Source organism: Acipenser ruthenus, chromosome 34, assembly GCF_902713425.1.
Source record: "Acipenser ruthenus chromosome 34, fAciRut3.2 maternal haplotype, whole genome shotgun sequence".
Lineage (NCBI taxonomy): Eukaryota > Metazoa > Chordata > Actinopteri > Acipenseriformes > Acipenseridae > Acipenser > Acipenser ruthenus.
The window spans coordinates 5,014,240-5,039,662 of NC_081222.1; the positions used below are offsets into that span (position 1 = coordinate 5,014,240).

Sequence of the window (25,423 nt, forward strand, 5' to 3'; positions counted from 1 at the left end):
AGTGAAGCATGGCAAAGCATAGGCAAGCATTGTAAACCAGAGAGAGGTAAGGTAAAGCATAGGCCAAGGTCTGGTGGTACTGTGTTACACTGTATTACAGTATACTGCAGTTTTGATAGCCCTAGGCTGACTGAGGAATATGTCCAGGTTTGGGCTGTGGAAAAGGCTGCAACCCTAGTCAGTCCAGAGCACTCGGTAACGGTTAGAGTGAACCGCAAAAAGAGCGGTAATTAAACAGGAAGTATGAGTAATCACCATGGCAACAGGGCAAACAGGGCAAAAACAAACCAATAGTGATCTCAGCTTCCTGGTATTAGCTGAAATCAATTTCACAGCAAACCACATTTTCCGCATTTGAATCATATTTTAAATAAATACTGTTTAAGCGTCTTGATTACAAACTCACTGTAGTCTTGCTGCTGCTGCACCCAGTCCTGGGGTTCAGGGCTCCCTTCAATGAAGTCTATTATTATTGAAATAGCTCAGGAGACAGGAATTGGAGCAGGGTTAGAAACTCACTCTAGCCCTGCTGCTGCTGCTGCTGCACCCAGTCCTGTGGTTCAGGGCTCCCCTCAATTAAGTCTATTATTACTGAAATAGCTCAGGAGACGGGAACTGGGGCAGGGTTAGAAACTCACTCTAGCCCTGCTGCTGCTGCTGCTGCACCCAGTCCTGGGGTTCAGAACTACCTTCAGTAAAGTCTTAGTGAAATTATCAGCATCCACAATAAGGTACCTTCTTAGAATTTTGTATTTATTTATTTATTTTTATTTAATGCACCCAATTTTATAACGTACTTCACAAACCTCAGCTTCCACAAAGAGCAGTTGCCATGGCAGCACAGCAAAACAACACAGCAACACAGCAGGCAACAGACAGGAAGTGGAATGTAAACCACCGCTTGAAAGTAACAATGAAAGCACCAGAAACGTACCCACAGAGCAGGGAAATGATGTCACGCAGCAGTCAGCGTTTTCCTGTCTCTGTCTGACAGCTCTGCGGTAAAGGTCACACAGTCGCTGATCATGCTGGGTCAAATCACTCCTTAGGCAGCACCCTACCACCACAGATACTAGCGAGTTTAAACAAATACATGCAATCAAACTACCAAGACGACTATATCTTCAATATATCCTTCTTTATGTTCATGTATACAGTTAATTTAATATTTTAAACAGAATTCCCCATTAACTTAATAGGTATCATAGCTTAACAGTGCTTTAATTAAATAAAATCAGACAGCTCAGTTTAAAAGTAAAATTACTTTTGTTTATTTCAATGTTACAAAATGTCTACGCACCCTGAAATCTAATAAATCATCATATAGTTACCAAACTTTCATTTAGAAATTGGTTTTCCTGGTTGAGAGAAAGAGACGGCAATCTGTCTTGAGAGCATGCTTGCAGACTTCCCCAGTACAAAAGGTGACATTTAGATTGTGCGAGATCCCTATAACCTACACAATACATGTAAACATGAATACATTGTAACCACAGTAGTGTTTGCACTGCAGGATGTGTGCAGTTTGAGCTTACTGGTTCAAAGTCTTTTCCATGCACACATAGATAGTACACACATGCAGTCTCATCCACACTAATGTTAACATCATTGAAAAGCAATGGCTCTCTAACGGAGGGCTGTTCTGATTGCTTCCAGACATTCCTAACTTGTTAAAGCTTAAACTTTTTCAGTGTGTTTAATCATAAAGTTTAAACGCTTTGGAACTCAAACTGAACATAATATCATTAACAGACATTGCAGAAGACATTGTGCCCTGTTCCCCAGTGTGCTAGGATAAGGCATGACTTCAATCATTTAGTAAATCAGGCTATAATCAAATGTTCTGTATTTCTGTAATTACACCTGATTCATATTGCATCTCTCTTAAACTGGGACACAACTCAAAATAAAGGGGGCATTTTCAACACAACTTCATAAAAAAGTGCAAATTCTAGGCCATTATATTTAGGGTGCTGCGATACTGGGAGGTTAGGACCCCCGGATCTACAGAGTGCACCCTGAATATATGTGGCAGGAGAGGGTGTTTTTTGTGGTGGTACTCCAGCACTGCCCTCTGTGTTACTGGTCTGTGTTTATAAACCACAGGGGCACTGGTGTTCTTCCATAGTGATGTGGCTGCATGTGAACCCAAAATAATTTTAACATTGAAGACACTGAGAAAGACTTCTACTTGAAATGTTTGTCATTGAGTTTACATTGAAGACACTGAGAAAGACTAGTGGAAACGTTTGTCACCGAATTTATGAAGTTTCTTTCAGTATTTTCTAAACTTTGCACTGTTGAGTTTTTAATAGTTACATATGGCTTTACAAAGATTTACAAATACGTTCTTTAACGTTTCATCCACTAAACGGAGATTCATACCCAATAAAGGAAAACTTTTTATTTTTTTATTATTATTTTTTTTACACAGTATCTACTCCATGTCCTTGTGCTGTAACAAGATCTGACCAAATAAAATGTTTACAACAAAATGCATGGGTGTCGATTTTCTTGTTAACTAAAGGTGATTTGCTGTATAAGATGATATTACATTATATTATATCAGAAACAGGAGGTGGACGCTGGATGACCTGATATGAACAGCAGCCCTGTATTAGAATATATATTACATGGCAGACAGCGAGTGAGTTACTTATTAAATCCCTCTCTCAACTCTTTTCTTGCTCACATTTAGAACTATGGAGTGTAAAAGTCTGTACAGACCACCCACCCCACAAAGTCACTCGCACACACACACAGATATAAACACAAAAAGACACAGACATTCTCACACACACCTGTACAGACACACTCTCACATGCAGACACACACAGTCTCACACACTCATGCACACAGCACTGCTCACGCGAGTCGCTGGCCTGTGCTAACGTGGCAGATTCTCTTTTTATTACCATCACTATTGGGAGGCGTGGGATGCAGGGAGGCCAGCAGGGCAGTCTCCACTGTGTTGTCTCACACTCTCTACTCAATCAGCACGGTGCAGATACACTAATACCACATGCAGGTCGCCACATGATCTGTGATGGGCCTCATGGGCTTCTTGTTTGATGCATAAAGAGATCAAATTATCATTTAATGAAGGAATATTTTGTTAACAGACTCAAATGAAATGGAATAGGGAGAGTATGTAGGGTCGTGGGTAGCTTATGAGGTTCGCTTTCTCAACATCTGCACCAAATCAACCCACTGATTCATAAAAAACAAGACAAAAAGAAAGGCATCATTGGAGCCGCACACTGCTCTCTGCACTTCGTCCTCGCTCTCTCACGGCCGCTCTGCACAAAGGTCTCAATAACAAGAAGTATAAAAAGAAAATATTTCGAGTCATTACAGCATTTCAGGAAATGACTGTTTGTGTCTGATGGGCAGTAAACGTAGTCTGTGGAGAGTTATAAATATCCACTGACATCACAGCCTCGTTGCCCTCCTTCAGTTAGTCACCACTGCATTCAAATCTCAAAAAGCACAGGTGTGCAATCAGACTCCCCCTTGCAGAGCGGTTTGAACCAGTCCAGTTTTACATTCATAATCAGACTCCCCTTGCAGAGCAGTTTGAACCAGTCCAGGTTTACATTCATAATCAGACTCCCCTTGCAGAGCGGTTTGAACCAGTCCAGTTTTACATTCATAATCATACTCCCCTTGCAGAGCGGTTTGAACCAGTCCAGGTTTACATTCATAATCAGACTCCCCTTGCAGAGCGGTTTGAACCAGTCCAGTTTTACATTCATTCTGTGAGCTTAATAATAACAAGACTCCCATTGGAAGGCGTCCTTGTAATTACTTAAATGACAATAAGTATTGTATTTGGACTGACAACACTTTTCATATTATTATTATTATTGGATAAATGCAGACGCCTTTATCCAAGGCGACTTACAAGTATTACAATAGAAAATTCAATATTCAAAAATATTGTATACAGGGCAGTACAGAGTTATAATGCAAAATTAATATTTAAAATTAATATTTAATACAATATGAAATATTACAACTAAAATACAATATGAAATAGGATGCAACAAGTTAGGATTACAACAAGTTATATCTACAATGACATAATAGTAGTGCAAGGATAGTGCAAGAGTCCAGTAACGTGGTTCTGAGGTCAGGCAAGTCCAGTCACAAACTTGAGCATATTTAAAATCCATATTTACTTTAACACTGGTATTCACATTGCTTGTGTTCTGCCATTATTTGCTACCCAACACTTTTTGCCAACTTCCTATACTGCGCATGCTCACCACTGTTTATTCAGTGAGAAACAGCTACCCAGGTTAGAGCGCTTTCATTTATACAAATCGAGTATCAAGACACAGAATTATTAGAATTACTTCAAATGACAATATAATGCATATTATATGATCGATAGGAAAACTATTACGTTTTTGTAAAACACCCATTTATAAGGTTAGCAAAATATATTTTATTTTGTGTGACAAGTTCTTTATTATTATCATTATTTAGAATGAATGAGAAGATTGCTGCTGTCTAATATTTGCAAGGTTGGCATTTTCAGACACCACAATACGGCATGACAGAATTTATTATTGCCTTTTCCCTATAACAAACAAGGATGGCAATTTCTGACAACATTTTGACACCTATAAATTGTCAGAAATTGCTACGGGTAGCACATTCTGACAGGGAGGCACATTGACGATGCTGCTGCACAGTAAGTTTCAGTCAAGGTCTGAAAGGGGGTTGTGCATTTCTTGAACAAGGGCGCCTTCCTGTGGCTCACCCAGTAAATGACACCACCCCCTCCCCACACACACACACAGAGCTAAACTACAGGAGCTTATGATGTTGTGAAGAGTGGCGGCTGACAGCCAATAAAAACAGGGAGGCAGAAAACAGGCAGCGGGTTAGGGTTAGAGTTAGGGTTAGCAGCAGCAGAATCGTATTATTGTATTTGGACTTTAAATATTATTATTATTTATTTGGCAGACGCCTTTATCCAAGGTGACTTACAGGTGTTACAGGGCAGTACAGGGTTACAATGCAAGATTAATATTTAAATACAGTATAGTTTATAGTAAGTACAAATAATACTACTAAAATACAATATGAAATAGGATGCAACAACTTATAGCTACAATGACATCATATTAATGCAAGCCATTTACTTCAAAGTTGATTCTCTACTTACCCATATGTATTTATCCCGGCACAAACGGATTTTGGTATAGGAACAGCAGGCATGCATGGCACAGATAGCAAGCTGGCATGTTATCCAATGAACTCAAACTGAAGTAACTGGGGTATTTCCGGTGTTAAACCGCTTTGGGACACTCATTTCAAAGTTGAATCTCACACTGGGGGAACCCCTCTACCTCAACCATATTCAGTGCTTAGCTAGGGGGCTGGTTTTAGCCGTGCGTTATTAACCATCAGCAAAAAATCTCCATCCGCCCCCGAAACTAAATCCTGGCTACGCCACTGCATATGTATTTATCCCGGTCCAAATACAAAAACAGCAAAACTCATACAAAAATCAGGGACGTCATCATCTGCAAGACTGTAACTCAGTGAGAGTTCCTGCACTCATCCAGTCTGCAGTAACGAGGTGTGAACTCAAAACCTGTCATATAGTAAGAAAAAAAAAATCAAACAACCTCAAGTGTACTTTTATTTAATATATAAAGCATTCTAAAACAAAGACCTTTCAAACAACTTCTTCTTCAGATTAAGTTGAGTTCAATGAAAACCTTTCCTCACCTCGGTTTAATAATATTTTATGCGCCGAGTGTCTAGAAGAGCGAGTGCGAGCTGTTATTGAAGCTGACACCCTGGGATCCTTCAAGAAGCTGCTTGATGAGATTCTGGGATCAATAAGCTGCTAATAACCAAACGAGCAAGATGGGCTGAATGGCCTCCTCTCGTTTGTAAACTTTCTTATGTTCTTAAGAGCCACTGTGAGCTCTAGTTGTTGTTTATTCTATATATCTGAGCTCCCATATAAATAATAAATGTAAATAAAAAGATTCAATGTACATTTTACTGTTGTATCGTCATTATTATTATTATTTATTTCTTAGCAGACGCCCTTATCCAGGGCGACTTACAATTGTTACAACATATCACATTATACATTATTTCACATTACTTTTACATACAATTACCCATTTATACAGTTGGGTTATTACTGGAGCAATCTAGGTAAAGTACCTTGCTCAAGGGTACAACAGCAGTGTCCCCCACTGGGGATTGAACCCACGCCCCACAGGTCAAGAGTCCAGAGCCCTAACCACTACTCCACACTGCTGGCCGTCATGCTGCCTCGCTGTAATTAAGCAACAATATCAATTTAGAAAAAGGTTTAACACTTACTTTACAGATTAATTTCTTTCAGTTTCGGGTCGATGTTACAAGCTTGTCCTCTCAAAGTGTCTTGGGATAATGGACCCAGCTGCCTTTAGATTTACCTCCGTCCATCAGGGTGCTGCTTAATTACAGTTGTGCCTATGGCCAAACAGACGTTCATGAAAAACGAGAAAACTAAAAACGGGATATAAATAAGCATTGACTAAACTTGTGGGGACAAGGGGACATGCTACCTAAAAAGAGGGCTGTCCCGGGAAAACTGGAGCATTACTACTACCAGCACTACTACTAATAATACTATTATAATAATAATAATAATAATAATAATAATAATAATAAACAACAACATTTGAATATTGTATTTTCTATTCAAATACTTAAGTCACCTTGGATAAAGGTGTCAGTTAAATTAATAAACAAATAATAATAATAATAATAATAATAATAATAATAATAATAATAATAATAATAATAATAAACACAAATGTCTTCTCAGTTCATGAAAATTAGTACTGTGTTATGATTAAATCTAATTATTGATCTTAAGTCATATATTTTCATATGGTCATACAGATAAGTCATATGCTTTGAGTTCACACTTCATTTACAAACCGCTAACCAAGATCATGCAACAGTCTCCTGATACAGGGGTTGTACCGACAGACTGGAAAATAGCAAACGTAATACCGATCCACAAAAAGGGAGACAAAACCGAACCAGGTAACTACAGACCAATAAGCCTGACTTCTATTATATGTAAACTTATGGAAACTATAATAAGATCCAAAATGGAAAATTACCTATATGGTAACAATATCCTGGGAGACAGTCAGCATGGTTTTAGGAAAGGGAGATCATGTCTAACTAACCTGCTTGATTTTTTTGAGGATGCAACATCGACAATGGATAACTGCAAAGCATACGACATGGTTTATTTAGATTTCCAGAAAGCTTTTGACAAAGTCCCGCATAAAAGATTAATTCTCAAACTGAACACAGTAGGGATTCAAGGAAATGCATGCACATGGATTAGGGAGTGGTTAACATGTAGAAAACAGAAAGTACTGAGTAGAGGAGAAACCTCAAAATGGAGCAAGGTAACCAGTGGTGTACCACAGGGATCAGTATTAGGTCCTCTGCTATTCCTAATCTACATTAATGATTTAGATTCTGGTATAGCAAGCAAACTTGTTAAATTTGCAGACGACACAAAAATAGGAGGAGTGGCAAACACTGTTGAAGCAGCAAAGGTCATTCAAAATGATCCAGACAGCATTCAAAACTGGGCAGACACATGGCAAATTAAATTTAATAGAGAAAAGTGTAAAGTACTGCACACAGGCAATAAAAATGTGCATTATAAATATCATATGGGAGATACTGAAATTGAAGAAGGAATCTATGAAAAAGACCTAGGAGTTTATGTTGACTCAGAAATGTCTTCATCTAGACAATGTTGGGAAGCTATAAAAAAGGCCAACAAGATGCTCGGATATATTGTGAGAAGTGTTGAATTTAAATCAAGGGAAGTAATGTTAAAACTTTACAATGTATTAGTAAGACCTCACCTAGAATACTGTGTTCAGTTCTGGTCACCTCGTTACAAAAAGGATATTGCTGCTCTAGAAAGAGTGCAAAGAAGAGCAACCAGAATTATCCTGGGTTTAAAAGGCATGTTGTATGCGGACAGGCTAAAAGAATTGAATCTATTCAGTCTTGAACAAAGAAGACTACGCAGTGATCTGATTCAAGCATTCAAAATCCTAAAAGGTATAGACAATGTCGACCCAGGGGACTTCTTTGACCTGAAAAAAGAAAAAAGGACCAGGGGTCACAAATGGAGATTAGATAAAGGGGCATTCAGAACAGAAAATAGGAGGCACTTTTTTACACAGAGAATTGTGAGGGTCTGGAACCAACTCCCCAGTAATGTTGTTGAAGCTGACACCTTGGGATCCTTCAAGAAGCTGCTTGATGAGATTCTGGGATCAATAAGCTACTAACAACCAAACGAGCAAGATGGGCTGAATGGCCTCCTCTCGTTTGTAAACTTTCTTATGTTCTTATGTTCTTATTACTGCAGACTGGATGAGTGCAGAAACTCTCACTGAGTTACAGTCTCGCAGATGATGACGTCCCAGATTTTGTACGAGTTTTGCTGTTTTTATTAGAGAATTTGTTTTGGGTCGGGTTAAATACATATGGTTGACATAGAGGGGTTCCTCCTCTGTGAGAATCAGCTTTGAAATAAGTGGCCCAAAGCGATTTAACCCCTGAAATACCCCAGTTACTTAATCAATTTGTGTTAATTGGATAACATGCCAACTTGCTATCTGTGCCATGTTTGCCCGCTTTTTTTTGTATCAAAATTCGTTTTGGGCCGGGATAAATACATATGGGTGACCCCTCTACGATTATAAGCAGCACTAAGACCTTGGGCATAGGGAGCATGCACTTCATCTTTAGTAAGGGCAGGTATTAGGTTTCACCTGAAGTATGGGCAAGGCAGCTAAGGTGATTGAGGACGTTAGCACAGCTCAATCACCTAACCGCCTCAACTGATAATTTGAATCAGCTGCACCTGATTCCAGCCTGTGTAAAAGCTGAGGCTTGGAGTCAGAGTGTAAGACTCGACTCTCGGCCCGGCCCAAAAGTCTGCATTTGACTCAAGTCATACATAGTCTTCATGATAAAATAAAATGCACAATCAGTTTTGTTTTCAATGACCGCAGCCTTCTGATGCGTACAAGCAGGGCTGCCAGACACTCCTCTCAAAATCCCCCCTACCGGTGAATAAAAAATCCCCCATTTTCAGCTACAGACTATTATTAGGTGTACTTTGCATGGACATAAAATATGAGTGAATAAATAAAACTATCAATGCAGATGTATTAAATATATGTAGATCTTACTAGGGCTCTAAAAACTGCGGCTTCCAGGAGTAGAGCTTCCAGGCAGTTCTGTTCCTTGGTGATGTTATACATGTTGCTGTTGAACTTCTGCAGTATTTGTGGAGTTGGCTGAAAGCTCCTGCAGTCCTGTCCCCTCCACTCCACTTTCCAAAGTTTTGCACTGAAGTCGATTTCTTAGTTTTGTTTTCATCATTGGAACAGTGCTGAAAGTTCGTTCCACTGCTGCATTTGATACTGGCAGTGTCAACATGGCGAGAGCAAGCTGAGCCACATGATCAAACCGCCTGTCCCTGCAGCATCCCTATCTTCACAGACCTCAAACCAGAAGGATGACTCGTTAGCTGTTTTGTCCCAGGTCTTGTTGGTTAAACTGGACCATTGCTTTTCAGTTCCTCTTATCTCTTGACAAACCACCTGGAATTCCTGAGCAATACTTGTGATGGGTCTCTTGAGTTGTGATAATGCCTCTTTTGGGTGCAGCATGTCCAGTTTCTCCAATATGCTTATATTGGCTGGTAGTCGAGCCCACAATTGATGTGCCATCTTGTGGCAAAGTGCCCACCCCTTGCGTATTTATTTATGTATGTTTTCACTTCTTCTTCTTCTTATTATTATATTGTATTTTTATGCAGGCGGACGAAGCCGTCCATCTTATTATTTACTGTTTGAGACCGGTGTAAAAGCCGTTCTTATAATGTGTAGTCGGTGGGGATGGGGTTAAAACCCCTTCCCTAGAACCCTCGTGGGAATGTGGCTGGAGCCTTAACCCTTTGCGGTCCTTTGTCGGACTGGGTCCAACATCATTATAGCAACGCAATAAACGGGTGTCTAGTTGTTTTTTCTCCGGAAAAAGCAGAGAAAACCATTAAATTGCCGAGTGGGAGCGACAGGAGCAGAGACCAGTCGAAAAAAATAAATAAATAAATAAATAAATAAAAAGGCGTATCTCATGAATAGTCATACATGGTATCAGGTATCAGATAACGGGGGTGGTCGTAAGTAAACAAGTTGGCTGACTGAATCAGCGCACAGAAAACACAGACATTTGCAGAGCTTTTTTGAGATGTTATAGTAATAAAATAATGACTTGGATCGCATTATTGAGGAGTTTGGTGATAAAACGAGTGATCCGGAGATGATCGATCAGTATGTACGACTATTATTATTATTATTATTTATTTCTTACATAGGTGAACGCTATAGCAAACGAAAGGGTGGGGCGGGGCTGGAGATGCCTAGTGAGTGCTTTGTTGATATGCAGGGCCATTTAAACCCGTTTGACTGTGGAAAAAAATACTTTTAAAAAGTGCGTCTAAAATTAACTGCGCGTGTGAAAATTAATTAGACCTGGCGTGCCTGACGCGCAATTAATAAATGGACCGCAAAGGGTTAAGGTAATTAGTGTATTAAATTAGGTAATTAAGGCTCCAGCCACAGAATATAAAAAGACACACTCCAGGCTTATTGAGGGGGAGAGTGTCAGAGGAGAGACGTGAGTCTAAATGAATAGAAAAACAATTGCTACATCGAAAACATACTTGTTTGAAAGTGTTTGTGTTTGTTTTACTTTGGCCAGAGTGCCCTTTGCTTTGTTTTGTGTGTTCTTTTTGTTTGATTATTAAATACGAGCACAGCAGCGCTGTTTTGCTGTACACACTTTGTTATTATTTCATTTCCTGGTCCGTGACATCACCACACCTGCGCACTGCAACCACTCTGCCACATATGGTGTCCTGCGTGGGATAAACGCCTCCAGGGGCCGGTTGTTCTAAAGGGATCCGATCCCGGATCCGGGCTCAGATGTTGATCTTGATCCTAGTTGCGTTGTACTAAACGGATCAGAGCTCAATCTGAGCTCAAATCTGAGCTCAAACCTGATCTTGCTTTTGAGCAGGATTAGAACTTGATTCCACTTTTGAAAAATTGAGGAACTAAACAAGATTGAAACAGAGATGATTTAACGTTTTAGAAAACATTAAGCAACAAGGCATTTAAAAGTAGCTGTAACAGTACTGTATTAAGATAATATCAAATTAGAAAAAAAACAACTTTGTACAATACTAGTTTGTGTTTAGCTATATCTGACATTTCTGTTTTCGTCGTAAAGGTGATTTAAAAAAAAAAAAAAAAATAATAATAATAATAAAAAAATTGGAAGGCTGGAGCTGGAGAGACGGCTGCGGGGAACTGGAGGACCTCCTCAGTGGTCTGGAGGACCAAGGCTGGTGCCTTGCTTGTGGGGTATATGGGCAGACGGTGGTTGTCTGCTCCTTCCAAAAAGAGGAGGAGGAACCAGCCCAATAGAGGAAGGTGGAGAGAAGGAGCAGGAAGAGAAGGGGGAAAGGAAAGCTGCAGCAGCCACAGGTGTGGTGATGTCACAGAGCAGGAAATGAAACAATAACAAAGTTTGTACAGCAAACAGCGCTGCTGCGCTCGTATTTAATAATACTATGTAACACAATTTTTGGTTCCTGGGTAGTAAGTGTTATTTCCTAATTGCTTATGCCTCAAAAGTATAGAAAATGGCTATTATTCCCCACAAACTTTGCTTTTGTGACCAGGACAGTGATATTTTGAAATGTACCTATTTCCAATGAGAGAAAACGGGCGAATTTGTGTCTTTTCGTTCACATAAAGTCAGAAAAAAACAACATATGAATCCAAATTAACATGTATTTATACTAAAGTAATACAAAAATAACAACAAAAGATTTAGAAGTGAGTAGTTTTTCGAGATTTACGATTATACTGTAAATCACTTTCACGAATCAGCCCCCAAATGTAGTCTCCCATCATGTTCTTGTTATACTGTCCTTGATAGCGGCGTTCAAAGTCCAGTATATCCTGGTGGAAGCGCTCGCCTTGCTCCTCCGAGTACGCTCCCATGTTCTCCTTGAATTTATCAAGATGAGCATCAAGGATATGGACTTTGAGGGACATCCTACAGCCCATTGTGACGTAGTTCTTCACCAGAGTCTCAACCAGCTCCACATAGTTTTCGGCCTTGTGATTGCCCAGGAAGCCCCGAACCACTGCGACAAAGCTGTTCCAAGCTGCTTTCTCCTCACTAGTGAGCTTCTTGGGGAATTCATTGCACTCCAGGATCTTCTTTATCTGTGGTCCGACGAAGACACCGGCTTTGACCTCTGCCTCAGACAGCTTAGGGAAGAAGTCTTGAAAGTACTTGAAGGCTGCCGACTCCTTATCTAGAGCTCTGACAAATGGTTTCATAAGGCCCAATTTGATGTGCAGTGGTGGCATCAGCACCTTCCGGGGGTCCACCAGTGGCTCCCACTTGACGTTGTTCCTCCCCACAGAGAACTCGGTCCGCTGTGGCCAGTCCCGCCTGTGGTAGTGCGCCTTGGTGTCCCTGCTGTCCCAAAGGCAAAGATAGCAGGGAAACTTGGTAAAACCGCCTTGGAGACCCATCAGCAAAGCCACCATTTTGAAGTCTCCTATGACCTCCCAGCCGTACTCATCATACTTCAAGGCGTCCAGCAAGGTCTTGATGCTGTTGTAATCCTCTTTGAGGTGCACCGAGTGAGCCAGGGGAAGAGACGGGTACTTGTTACCATTATGGAGCAGCACGGCTTTGAGGCTCCTGGATGAGCTGTCAATGAAGAGGCGCCACTCATTCTGGTTACAGGCGATTCCGATTGCCTCGAACAGACTGGTCACATTGTGGCAGAAGCAGAGCCCATCTTGACGGGTGAAGAAGCTGGAAAAAGGTTGGTGACTCTTCCTCTGATCTGCGACTTGCACACTTTCATCCAACAAGTTCCACTGCTTGAGCCTAGACGTCAAAAGCTCGGCACTGGACTTGGTGAGACCAAGATCTCTAATCAAGTCGTTGAGGTCTTTTTGGTTGGGGTAGTATGGGTTTCTCTCCTCAGCTCCACCTCTGAAATTGTCATCTGGATCTACAACGTCTTCCTCGCTCTCTGACTTGCTGCTCTCTTCTAAAGACGGCTGCTCTCTCTCCGGAGGAGTGGGTACGGGGAGCTCATGGCAGTGTGGCACCGGGGCGATGGATGAAGGAAGGTCCGGATACGTGATAGCAGGTGCATTCTTGCCAGTCCGACGTTTGGAAGGGTCCACCATGCAGAAGTAGCAGTTGCTTGAGTGGTCAGTGGGTTCCCGCCAAATTCTTGGGATAGCGAACTTCATGGCTCTCTTTTCCCCTCTGTACCATCCTACAAAAATACATTTATTTCACCCATGACTAATGTGTAAGCAGGGCCGTGTTAAGCCAATGGGCTACATGGGCTGAAGCCCGGGGCCCCGCCTCCTAGGGGGGCCCCCGTCGTCCCTGTAAAGCAGTGGTCCTCAAAGTGGTGCCCGCTGGCAAATTCTGTGCTGCTCGCTTATGCTGTGCTTGTACGTACTCGACATATTTTTTTCTTTCCTGAAGTACCTCTGCGATACGATCATCCAACTGAATATCTGCATTTTCTCTGCGGTAGCCCAACCATAAATTAGCTGGGTGGGACATTAACTCTGTCTGTTTCAGTTGCAGGTACTGACAGTAAGTTTAACCAATAGGAGAATCAAATATCTGCCAAGTTTACGCAGTTGTCCAATCATAATTAAGCAGAGGCCGTTCACGGTATTCTGCATGAAAATTGAAGGCGAGTGAGTAGCCAATGGGAAAGTGAAAGATCCGACAGCTGTCCAATCATTCGTGAGCAGAGGCGGGCTGTTAATATGCCGGGTAAATACTGAATTTCGCCGACTGTTATTGAGAAAAATAATACATTTCAGTATTTAGAATTGAATTTTCTCTATATATATATTTTTAATTTCACCAGACAAGGGAAACACCGTAGTAGATTTAGTTACAAATCCACTTTCTCTGAATAATTGTACTGGGAGATGAGCGATCTTTAAAAAAGAGTAGTGTTGACAGATTTGACAAATTGACACAAAGCGAGACGCTATCCTCTTATTTTAGTTTATTCATGGTTATCTATGTAAACATGTTATTTAAAAATATTTGCATTGCGTATTTTATATGAATTATTTGAAAAATAAGCGCAGCACACACAATTACTGCCTGAGACTTGGCCTTATCAGCGTAAACAAAGAATAACTCCCACTAAAACTCTCTATATAACGTTATACTATAAGAACCTATGCAGTAGTCAGCGTGCCCGCAAACAGCCAAGTAAGATCAATTTATGCCCGTGCCCAAATTACTTTGAGGACCACTGCTGTAAAGTCAAACTGATAACGGTTGGCAAATAAAAAAGCACGTACTAAACTAAACAATTTGCCTATTTTTTAAAAACATTTTGTGTCCTTTTGGCATGCCGTAGTTATTTGACGAAATAAAAAAAATCTTATGCTAACTCAAATAAGAAAAGCTGAGTAGCGGTGCGAAAAAAAGAAAAATCATTAAACTCAAACTAGCTAAATCCGAGGAGGTTATAAATAGTACCCCAAAACTCACTAAACTCTTTAAAAGTCAGTGTCAGAAGAATGAAAAGTTAGGAAGAGCCACATGAGTCAGAGGAGCAAGCAGAGAGCAGAGAGTCGGTTAGCGCTGGGTGCACAGACACTACAGCAGAGGAGAAAAACGAGAGCTAGCCATTGAACTGCCAATTTAAGGCGAGAGAAACTGACAAAACAGATAATGCTATTGCTAGCTCCGATACGGCATGTTGGGGTCTCCAAGGGGGCCCCTGAAATGTCAGTAGCCCTGGGCCCCCAAATACCTTAATACGGGCCTGTGTGTAAGAGATTCTCGCAACATTTTTCATATATGATATATTTTTTCAATAACATTGAAAATTGTAAAACATTTTAAAATTAAAAACTTTTACAATTTTAAAAATTAACAAATTTTATAACATAAAATTCCGAGCAACAATTGTCCATCTTACCTTCCAGAGTTTTTCTGCAGTGCTCGCAGGTGAAATGAGGTGCCCAGGGTTTGTCTTGATCCCCGACAGGCATGCCGAAATATGCCTTGTAGGCCTCACACATCTTAGCAGATGCTTCCACGGAGTACTTTTTCGCTCTTGTCTTGATAAATTGGCCGCAGACATAGCAAAATGCGTCTGCCGGATGCTTGCAGCCTCTTGATGCCATCTCAGAAAAATGCAGATATGTATCCACTTAGGCAGCTGGAACTAAACTGAACTGGTGGGCTTAAGGCCCCTGTATTTATGCTACTATTTATATTACTGGAAAGTTCTAGAAAGTTCTAGAAGTTACTCCAAGTTTACTCAGCACTGAATCTATCTGGAATGTTCTGGAAAATAGGTAAATTTCAAAATATCACTGTCCTGGTCACAAAAGCAAAGTTTGTGGGGAATAATAGCCATTTTCTATACTTTTGAGGCATAAGCAATTAGGAAATAACACTTACTACCCAGGAACCAAAAAAAAATAAAAATTTGTTACACAGTGGGAGGAGGTCGGGGATGACGGCTGGGAGGCCTTTTTAAAGACCCTCGCAATGGAGTTGTGCCCTGGCTGTGGGGCATATGGGTACACGTTGGCCAAATACCCCACGCAATACGAAGAGGGGGAACTAATGCCCAAGTGGGGGGAGCCCGTGCATCCAGCGCCCAGAAGCAGGGAGCCCGAGCATCCAGCGCCCAGAGAGGGGAAGCACAAGCGTCCAGCACCCAGAAGGGGGGAGCCCGTGTATCCAGCGCCCAGAAGAAGGGAGCCCGTGCATCCATCGCCCAGAAAGGGGGAGCCAGTGCATCCATCGCCCAGAAGGGGGGAGCCCGTGCATCCATCGCCCAGAAGGGGGGAGCCACTCTGCCACACCTCTGCACCCACCGCACCTGCGCACTGCAGCCACTCTGCCACATCTGCACCCACCGCACCTGCGCACTGCAGCCACTCTGCCACACATCTGCACCCACTGCACCTGCGCACTGCAGCCACTCTGCCACACATCTGCACCCACCGCACCTGCGCACTGCAGCCACTCTGCCACACATCTGCACCCACCGCACCTGCGCACTGCAGCCACTCTGCCACACATCTGCACCCACCGCACCTGCGCACTGCAGCCACACATCTGCACCCACCGCACCTGCGCACTGCAGCCTCTCTGCCACACATCTGCACCTGCGCACTGCAGTCACTCTGCCACACATCTGCACCCACCGCACCTGCGCACTGCAGTCACTCTGCCACACATCTGCACCCACGCACTGCAGTCACTGCCACACATCTGCACCCACCACACCTGCACACTGCAGCCTCTCTGCCACATCTGCACCCACTGCACCTGCGCACTGCAGCCACACATCTGCACCCACCGCACCTGCGCACTGCAGTCACTCTGCCACACATCTGCACCCACTGCACCTGCGCACTGCAGCCTCTCTGCCACATCTGCACCCACCGCACCTGCGCACTGCAGTCACTCTGCCACACATCTGCACCCACCGCACCTGCGCACTGCAGCCACACATCTGCACCCACCGCACCTGCGCACTGCAGTCACTCTGCCACACATCTGCACCCACTGCACCTGCGCACTGCAGCCTCTCTGCCACATCTGCACCCACCGCACCTGCGCACTGCAGTCACTCTGCCACACATCTGCACCCACCGCACCTGCACACTGCAGCCACTCTGCCACACATCTGCACCCACCGCACCTGCGCACTGCAGCCACTCTGCCACACATCTGCACCCACCGCACCTGCGCACTGCAGTCACTCTGCCACACATCTGCACCCACTGCACCTGCGCACTGCAGCCTCTCTGCCACATCTGCACCCACCGCACCTGCGCACTGCAGCCACTCTGCCACACATCTGCACCCACCGCACCTGCACACTGCAGCCACTCTGCCACACATCTGCACCCACCGCACCTGCGCACTGCAGCCACTCTGCCACACATCTGCACCCACCGCACCTGCACACTGCAGCCACTCTGCCACACATCTGCACCCACCGCACCTGCACACTGCAGCCACTCTGCCACACCTCTGCGCACTGCAGCCACTCTGCCACACATCTGCAGCAGCATCCCCTTGCACTTCTCCTTCACTCACTCGACAGCCATTTTGTCTTTAAGACCGTCTGCATAAGTAGTAAAATCATAACCCAGGTACATGGTTGCTGTAGGCATGATATACATCTCAAAATTACAAGTGACAGCTCAGAGTAGGGAATTCTCTAGCTGATCTGTATGGGTCTATCATCATTTCACAGAGGACACTTGCTGTATAGCACCTTTCTGTGTAATTTGACATGCCAAGATATAACCTGACTTTCTTCGCTTTGCACTGTGTGAGAACCAATTATAGATCTCACGTACAAGAAAATACAAATGCCTTGGCAATACTTCAGAGGCCTTGCTGCCAACTATGTTTACAGAATGACAGGTGCACTTCACCAGGACTAAATGAGGGACCTTTTCCTTAGCAGGGTGTACACTGAATGGCTGCATCCTATCATTACACAGGACATCTTCTTCAAGTGCAATACAGAGTGTGTACAAGGGATTCTGCATCTGTCTCAACCACTGGAATTCATTTAAAAATGGTTGACACATCTTCTTTTTTGAAGAACTAGGCTCTCTAATCACAACAGAAAGTGTCTGTGTGAATGTTATATCGGTGCTCTCATCAGTGATAAGTGAATATAAACTGTTACCAATATCTGCCAGCAGCAATTTGTGTAACTCAGGATCCAAAACGTTAACACTCAAAGCAGTACACTTGGTGCTTCAGAACAGAAAGATTGGGGATCTAAAGATGGTAGTAGTTCTGATAAATGGTCAATTGTTCTAATCGAACAAATGTTCTGCTGTGTAACACACTGATTTTTAATTATGCTTCTTTACCTGCTGTAGGAATGCGGACAGTAAAATATAGATTGGCCGAAGTTCACCTGTTCACTCTACAGACTGAGCCTTTATAATTAAAAAAAAAAATCCGTATACAAAAATAGTAACACTTTATCAATAAAAAAAATCCAAACCAGATGGTGATTTTATATTTAAATATAAAAGTTTTAAGGGTTCAAGCAATCCTCCTAAAAACACTGCGGAGCCGCCACTGACGCCATTTTGAGCTGTCATCTCATGCATTTTGGTTGAGGCGGTGTTTTGAGATCAACATATATGATACTACAAGCAAAATTAAAAGTAAATTGCGCATGCAATGTTTTCTTCAATTAGTATACTATAATTAATTGTATGTTTTGAATATAAATTACATTTTAATTCAATTTTTACCAGTTTCAAAATGCTTGCGACGGTGATATTAAGCATAAGAATTCCGATATTTTTCGGAAAACTAAGTTTTCTGAAAACGAATTCCGATACCAAAAGTCGTGCAAACACAGTTTTCGGAAAATGTATCGGAATATTCCTAAAGTCAGTTTTCGGAAAACAGCACCTAGAAATTTCCGATTCAATTCCAAAAATTAACCAAATATATGTCATGGAAACGCACTTCTCAGAAAACGTATTCCGATAGCGTACTGCACATGCGCAAACTCTGACCTTCATTCCTGCACGTGGTTTTAGAAAACAGAAAATAAGAATAATAATAATCTGTAGTCAGTCTGCATGCATCCGTTTGTCTAGTTAGGGATAAAGTAATACATTTGTTAAAGTCTGTATGTATTTGTTAATAGCCCATACTGAAGCAGCAAATGTTTTCCAGCTTTAAAATGACGTGAACATTTAAAATAATCTCTGCAAAAGAAACTGGTAATAGAACAGGATGAGCTGCTGGAAAGGCTGACTGGACATTGTGGGGGGAATCTGAACAGAGGTATAGGATAGTAATCTTTGAATTTAAGACCTGACACTTCGTGCTCTGTGCAAAGCTCTCCACAGAGGCAGAATCGCCAGACGCCTGTTTTGCCCACCCTAATTAAGCACATTTAAACCATAATTAAACTAGACATATACCTTTATGTAAAATAATTCATAAAATCGTTAATTAAATTTTACTTGTACAGAAAATACTAAACCTAAAAATATAACAGGCTAACTAACACTGCAGTCGGACTGTTCACAGTAGTACTGGTACTGTTTCCATTGCACAATGAAAAACTAAGATGTATTAACTAATAACATCTACACGTACCTTTCAATTCCGGTTCTGCCTCCCATTTTTTTGTGTATCGCTGTTGAGAAGATGTTTTTGTTGACATCATTAAGATATATGTCAAAATATTTCTAGCGATTTCCCGCCTCTCGTACTCGCTGCTCGCTCGCTCAGCAGCTATGGCGTCACACCCCCACACACACAGCAATGCTTAATAAGTTTGATCCTACCTCAAGGGCTAGAAGAGTATAAATATGATTGATCAAATCATATATGCAACACTTGGAGGCGGAATAAAGCAATAGGATTCGTAAATTCGATCAGTTGCCTGTCGTTAAAAACTGATCAGGCGGGAGTTGAGAGAGTATGTATGATTGGTCATTTCAAGTGGGCGTGTTATTGTGACACATCAATACGTGGGATTGGTTAAAACTACAGCATGTGCTGCAATTGGTACGCTACTGCGTCAGTTACTCGCTGTTAGAAAGCAGGATAAGTGTCATTGAAAGACCTTTAAGAAGCTAATTACAGAGAAAATAACATTTCCCAGTTTTATCTGAATCCCCCCGATTTAAAAATGATTATCAACCACACATTCTCCCAATGACGTAAAAAAATTAACGTAATAATGCACTGTACCAGAAATGAACACACACAACCACCATCCGGAGCTTTAATAATTGTATTATTATTATTATTATTATTACATTCCCGTAGCCTACAGCCACTGGCACTATAGCACATGGTACATGATTAGTAATGAAGCTGCTGCACGGTCATCTTTTTATTCCAGAATTCCCGAATTGAATTAATCAGCTCTAGACGTGTTTGATTAATTTAATACATCAGTGTTTGCATCCTGGATACATGTTTTAGAGTTAGTTTGGTTAAAAGCGTTTTGCTTTTTTAAAGAATACATTCATAAAAACGAAAATGGACAGACCAGACCACAGATTTTGGGACTAGGCACAATCAGCATTGCCAGACGAAAGCAGTTTGAGGACGGAACTGTATTGTTTTCAATGCATTTTTAATTAGTGGCCTGTGGATTTTGTCATAGTGGGTGCACAGATCAATTACACCGGTAAAAAAAAAAAAAAAAGTTCGTTTGCGCTGCTGTGGTATTCTGCATGTGTTTATGAAACAGCAGCTACAATACCAGTCTTTTTACGTTAGTAGGGTTATTCAAAATACAATTTACTGTACGTTTGCGCATTTGAACTACATGGATGATTTTATTTTGACAAACTACTGGGATTTTATTGTGCTAAATATAGGTGGTTAAAGGGTATATGGTGCGATATGTTCTTTGTGAAATATTTTCGCTATTTTTTTAAGCGCATTAGTGAAAACCCCTTTTTTTATCTGAAAATAACGAAACTTACTTGCCGGTATTTTGTAACAAGCATTATTATGCTAAACCCTTGGCCTTTCAAGATACGTTTCTTTCTGTAATATTAAGCAAATTAGCTTGAGTTTATTGCTTTTGAACTGGAGCATATATGTGCGAGTATGCGATGGTTTTAAAACTCTGAATTGGCCTGAGTTCCTTTACTTGGACTGTTTTCCTTTGTAACTGCTGTTTTAAGCTCAAATATAAAATTAAATACCACAAAATGTCCTCTCATATGGTTAAGGTATCTGGAAAACAAACAGTTAATCTCTCTCTCACTCTCATATATATATATATATATATATATATATATATATATATATATATATATATATATATATATATATATATATATATATATATATATATAATCACTGTTGAGAAAAACACTCAAGCTGCCATCAGTTAAATTGTAAATACATGGTTAAATGCATTCTTTTGTTTTGTTTTGTGGCCTCTGTATGGACCTTGGACCTTTAAAGGTGCACATCAGTGGGGCAATATGACCACATTGTTGTGCCTCTCAGTTTTGTATTTGTAATTGAAATGTTCTTTTCTTTTTACTTGTAGATTACTAATCTCCTGTAGAACTGTCAGAACTAATGACTGGAACTGACTCCAGCCAGATCGGTGACTCGACTCGATTACAACACTGCTTTGAGTCTGTTTGGAAAGAGATGAAAGGAAGGTGCGAGCGCACTTACTGCTAAAAAGACATTGTAAGAAAATTGGCAAACGGGGATAGCCTGTCCCCTTTATAGCATGAATTTGTTTGACCGTGCCTTAAGGTCAGACTCTGTGAGCTGAAGACCCCAAAACAAGGATTAGGGTTATTTGGGGTTTTGGTTTTATTTTACGCAGTTAGTGACAGAATATTTGTTGTCTACTTCAGTAAATATTGGAAATGCGCCCCGTGCGTTACAGTATCCTGAGCCTGCGGAGTGATCCCTAAAAGCAGAAAAACGCTGACCCGGACCCTGACCCCAGTGCTTAACAGTATCCTGAGCCTGCGGAGTGATCCCTAAAAGCAGAAAAACGCTGACCCCGACCCTGACCCCGACCCCAGTGCTTAACAGTATCCTGAGCCTGCGGAGTGATCCCTAAAAGCAGAAAAATGCTGACCCCGACCCCGACCCCAGTGCTTAACAGTATCCTGAGCCTGCGGAGTGATCCCTAAAAGCAGAAAAACGCTGACCCCGACCCCGACCCCAGTGCTTAACAGTATCCTGAGCCTGCGGAGTGATCCCTAAAAGCAGAAAAACGCTGACCCCGACCCCGACCCCAGTGCTTAACAGTATCCTCAGCCTGCGGAGTGATCCCTAAAAGCAGAAAAACGCTGACCCCGACCCCGACCCCAGTGCTTAACAGTATCCTCAGCCTGCGGAGTGATCCCTAAAAGCAGAAAAACGCTGACCCGGACCCTGACCCCAGTGCTTAACAGTATCCTGAGCCTGCGGAGTGATCCCTAAAAGCAGAAAAATGCTGACCCTGACCCGTACCCCGACCCCGACCCCAGTGCTTAACAGTATCCTGAGCCTGCGGAGTGATCCCTAAAAGCAGCACGAAGGTGAATATTATGATCAGAGGTGCCTTCCTACACCAGACGACAGGGGGCACTACATCACTAATATATATATATATATATATATATATATATATATATATATATATATATATATTACACACACACACACACACACACACACATTTGAGTAGCACTGTGGCACTTATCACTGGCTATCTGCCTGTTTTCTCTTCCAAACTGTCATCTGCATTTATGTAACTTTCTAGTTGTTACTTTGTTGTCCCAGCAGCTGCTGCAAGGTTTACATCACAGCAGAGCATACACTGCAACTCCCAGAGTGCATTACAAAACAACTGCAACTCCCAGAGTGCATTACAAAACAACTGCAACTCCCAGAGTGCATTACAAAACAACTGCAACTCCCAGAGTGCATTACAAAACAACTGCAACTGCCATGGTCCAGGTCAAGTCGCGATTAAACGCAGTACTGATTAGACGAGATGAGCTGGACAGGGACAGAGGGAAAGAGAGACAGCTGGACAGGATGCCTGAGAGATCCTTCTAATAGTACTCAAAGAAATGAAAGAAGTTATTTACAAATCGCTAACCAAGATCATGCAACAGTCTCTTGACACAGGGGTTGTACCGACAGACTGGAAAATTGCAAACGTAATACCGATCCACAAAAAGGGAGACAAAACCGAACCAGGTAACTACAGACCAATAAGCCTGACTTCTATTATATGTAAACTTATGGAAACCATAATAAGATCCAAAATGGAAAATTACCTATATGGTAACACTATCCTGGGAGACAGTCAGCATGGTTTAGGAAAGGGAGATCGTGTCTAACTAGCCTGCTTGATTTTTTTGAGGATGCAACATTGAAAATGGATAATTGCAAAGCATACGACATGGTCTATTTAGATTTCCAGAAAGCTTTTGACAAAGTCCCACACAAAACATTAATTCTCAAACTGAACACATTAGGGATTCAAGGAAATGCTTGCACATGGATTAGGGAGTGGTTAACATGATTTAGATTCTGGTATAGTAAGCAAGCTTGTTAAATTTGCAGACCACACAAAAATAGGAGGAGTGGCAAACACTGTTGCAGCAGAAAAGCTCATTCAAAATGATCTAGACACCATTCAGAACTGGCAAATTACATTTAATATAGAAAAGTGTAAGGTACTTCACGTTGGCAATAAAAATGTGCATTATAAATATCATATGGGAGATACTGAAATTGAAGAAGGGAACTATGAAAAAGACCTAGGAGTTTATGTTGACTCAGAAATGTCTTCATCTAGACAATGTGGAGAAGCTATAAAAAAGGCCAGCAAGATGCTCGGATATATTGTGAAAAGTGTTGAATTTAAATCAAGGGAAGTAATGTTAAAACTTTACAATGCATTAGTATGACCTCATCTAGAATATTGTGTTCAATTCTGGTCACCTCATTACAAAAGGATATTGCTGCTCTAGAAAGAGTGCAAAGAAAAGGGTTTAAAAGGCATGTTGTATGCAGACAGGCTGAAAGAATTGAATCTGTTCAGTCTTGAACAAAGAAGACTACGTGGTGATTCAAGCATTCAAAATTCTAAAAGGTATAGACAATGTCAACCCAGGGGACTTTTTCGACTTGAAAAAAGAAACAAGGACCAGGGTTCACAAATGGATTAGATAAAGGGGTATTCAGAACAGAAAATAGGAGGCACTTTTTTACATAGAGAATCATGGGAGTCTGGAAGCAATTCCTCAGTAATGTTGTTGAAGCTGACACCCTGGGATCCTTCAAGAAGCTGCTTGATGAGATTCTGGGATCAATAAGCTACTAACAACCAAACGAGCAAGATGGGCTGAATGGCCTCCTCCCGTTTGTAAACTTTCTTATGTTCTTATATATATATATATATATATATATATATATATATATATATATATATATATATATATATATATATATATATATATATATATATATATATATATATTGGGTTACACACACTTTCTATTCTGTAAATATTGTGTCACTGATACTGAAATTCAAACTGTGGTTGCCCTTAAACAAGTTTCACCTAATAACAGCACAGCAAAGTGTAATAAAACATAGGCATGCAATGTAAAGCCCAGAGAGGTATAGGGTGTGAGCTGGTGAACTGCGTCCCTCTGTCAGTTATGAAGGCTAAAGCTGCTCTATAGAACACCACACAATACTGACCCCACATCATACAGCACCACACAATACTGACCCCACATCACAGAGCACCACACAATACTGACCCCACATCACAGAGCACCGCACAATACTGACCCCACATCACAGAGCACCGCACGATACTGACCCCACATCACAGAGCACCGCACAATACTGACCCCACATCACAGAGCACCACACAATACTGACCCCACATCACAGAGCACCGCACGATACTGACCCCACATCATACAGCACCACACAATACTGACCCCACATCATACAGCACCACACAATACTGACCCCACATCAGAGCACCGCACAATACTGACCCCACATCACAGAGCACCACACAATACTGACCCCACATCATACAGCACCACACAATACTGACCCCACATCACAGAGCACCACACAATACTGACCCCACATCACAGTGCACCGCACAATACTGACCCCACATCACAGTGCACCGCACAATACTGACCCCACATCACAGAGCACCACACAATACTGACCCCACATCACAGTGCACCGCACAATACTGACCCCACATCACAGTGCACCGCACAATACTGACCCCACATCACAGAGCACCGCACGATACTGACCCCACATCACAGTGCACCACACAATACTGACCCCACATCACAGTGCACCACACAATACTGACCCCACATCACAGTGCACCGCACAATACTGACCCCACATCACAGAGCACCACACAATACTGACCCCACATCACAGAGCACCACACGATACTGACCCCACATCACAGAGCACCACACAACACTGACCCCACATCACAGAGCACCACACAACACTGACCCCACATCACAGAGCACCGCACAATACTGACCCCACATCACAGAGCACCACACAATACTGACCCCACATCACAGAGCACCGCACGATACTGACCCCACATCACAGTGCACCACACAATACTGACCCCACATCACAGAGCACCACACAATACTGACCCCACATCACAGAGCACCGCACA

General features: G+C 41.9%; 1 protein-coding gene across 1 annotated transcript in view; it reads right to left on the minus strand.

The window, feature by feature from the left end:
• LOC117965634 (E3 ubiquitin-protein ligase Rnf220-like) overlaps positions 1–19,632 on the minus strand; it is a 126,700-nt gene extending 107,068 nt beyond the window's left edge. Inside the window, exons 1-2 of the mRNA XM_059007253.1 lie at positions 19,339–19,632; positions 6,358–6,489 (exon numbers count right to left, since the gene is read on the minus strand). The gene's annotated coding sequence lies outside the window, so the exon portion shown is untranslated. The remainder of the gene's footprint in view (positions 1–6,357; positions 6,490–19,338) is intronic.
• Between the last annotated feature and the right edge of the window lie 5,791 nt (positions 19,633–25,423).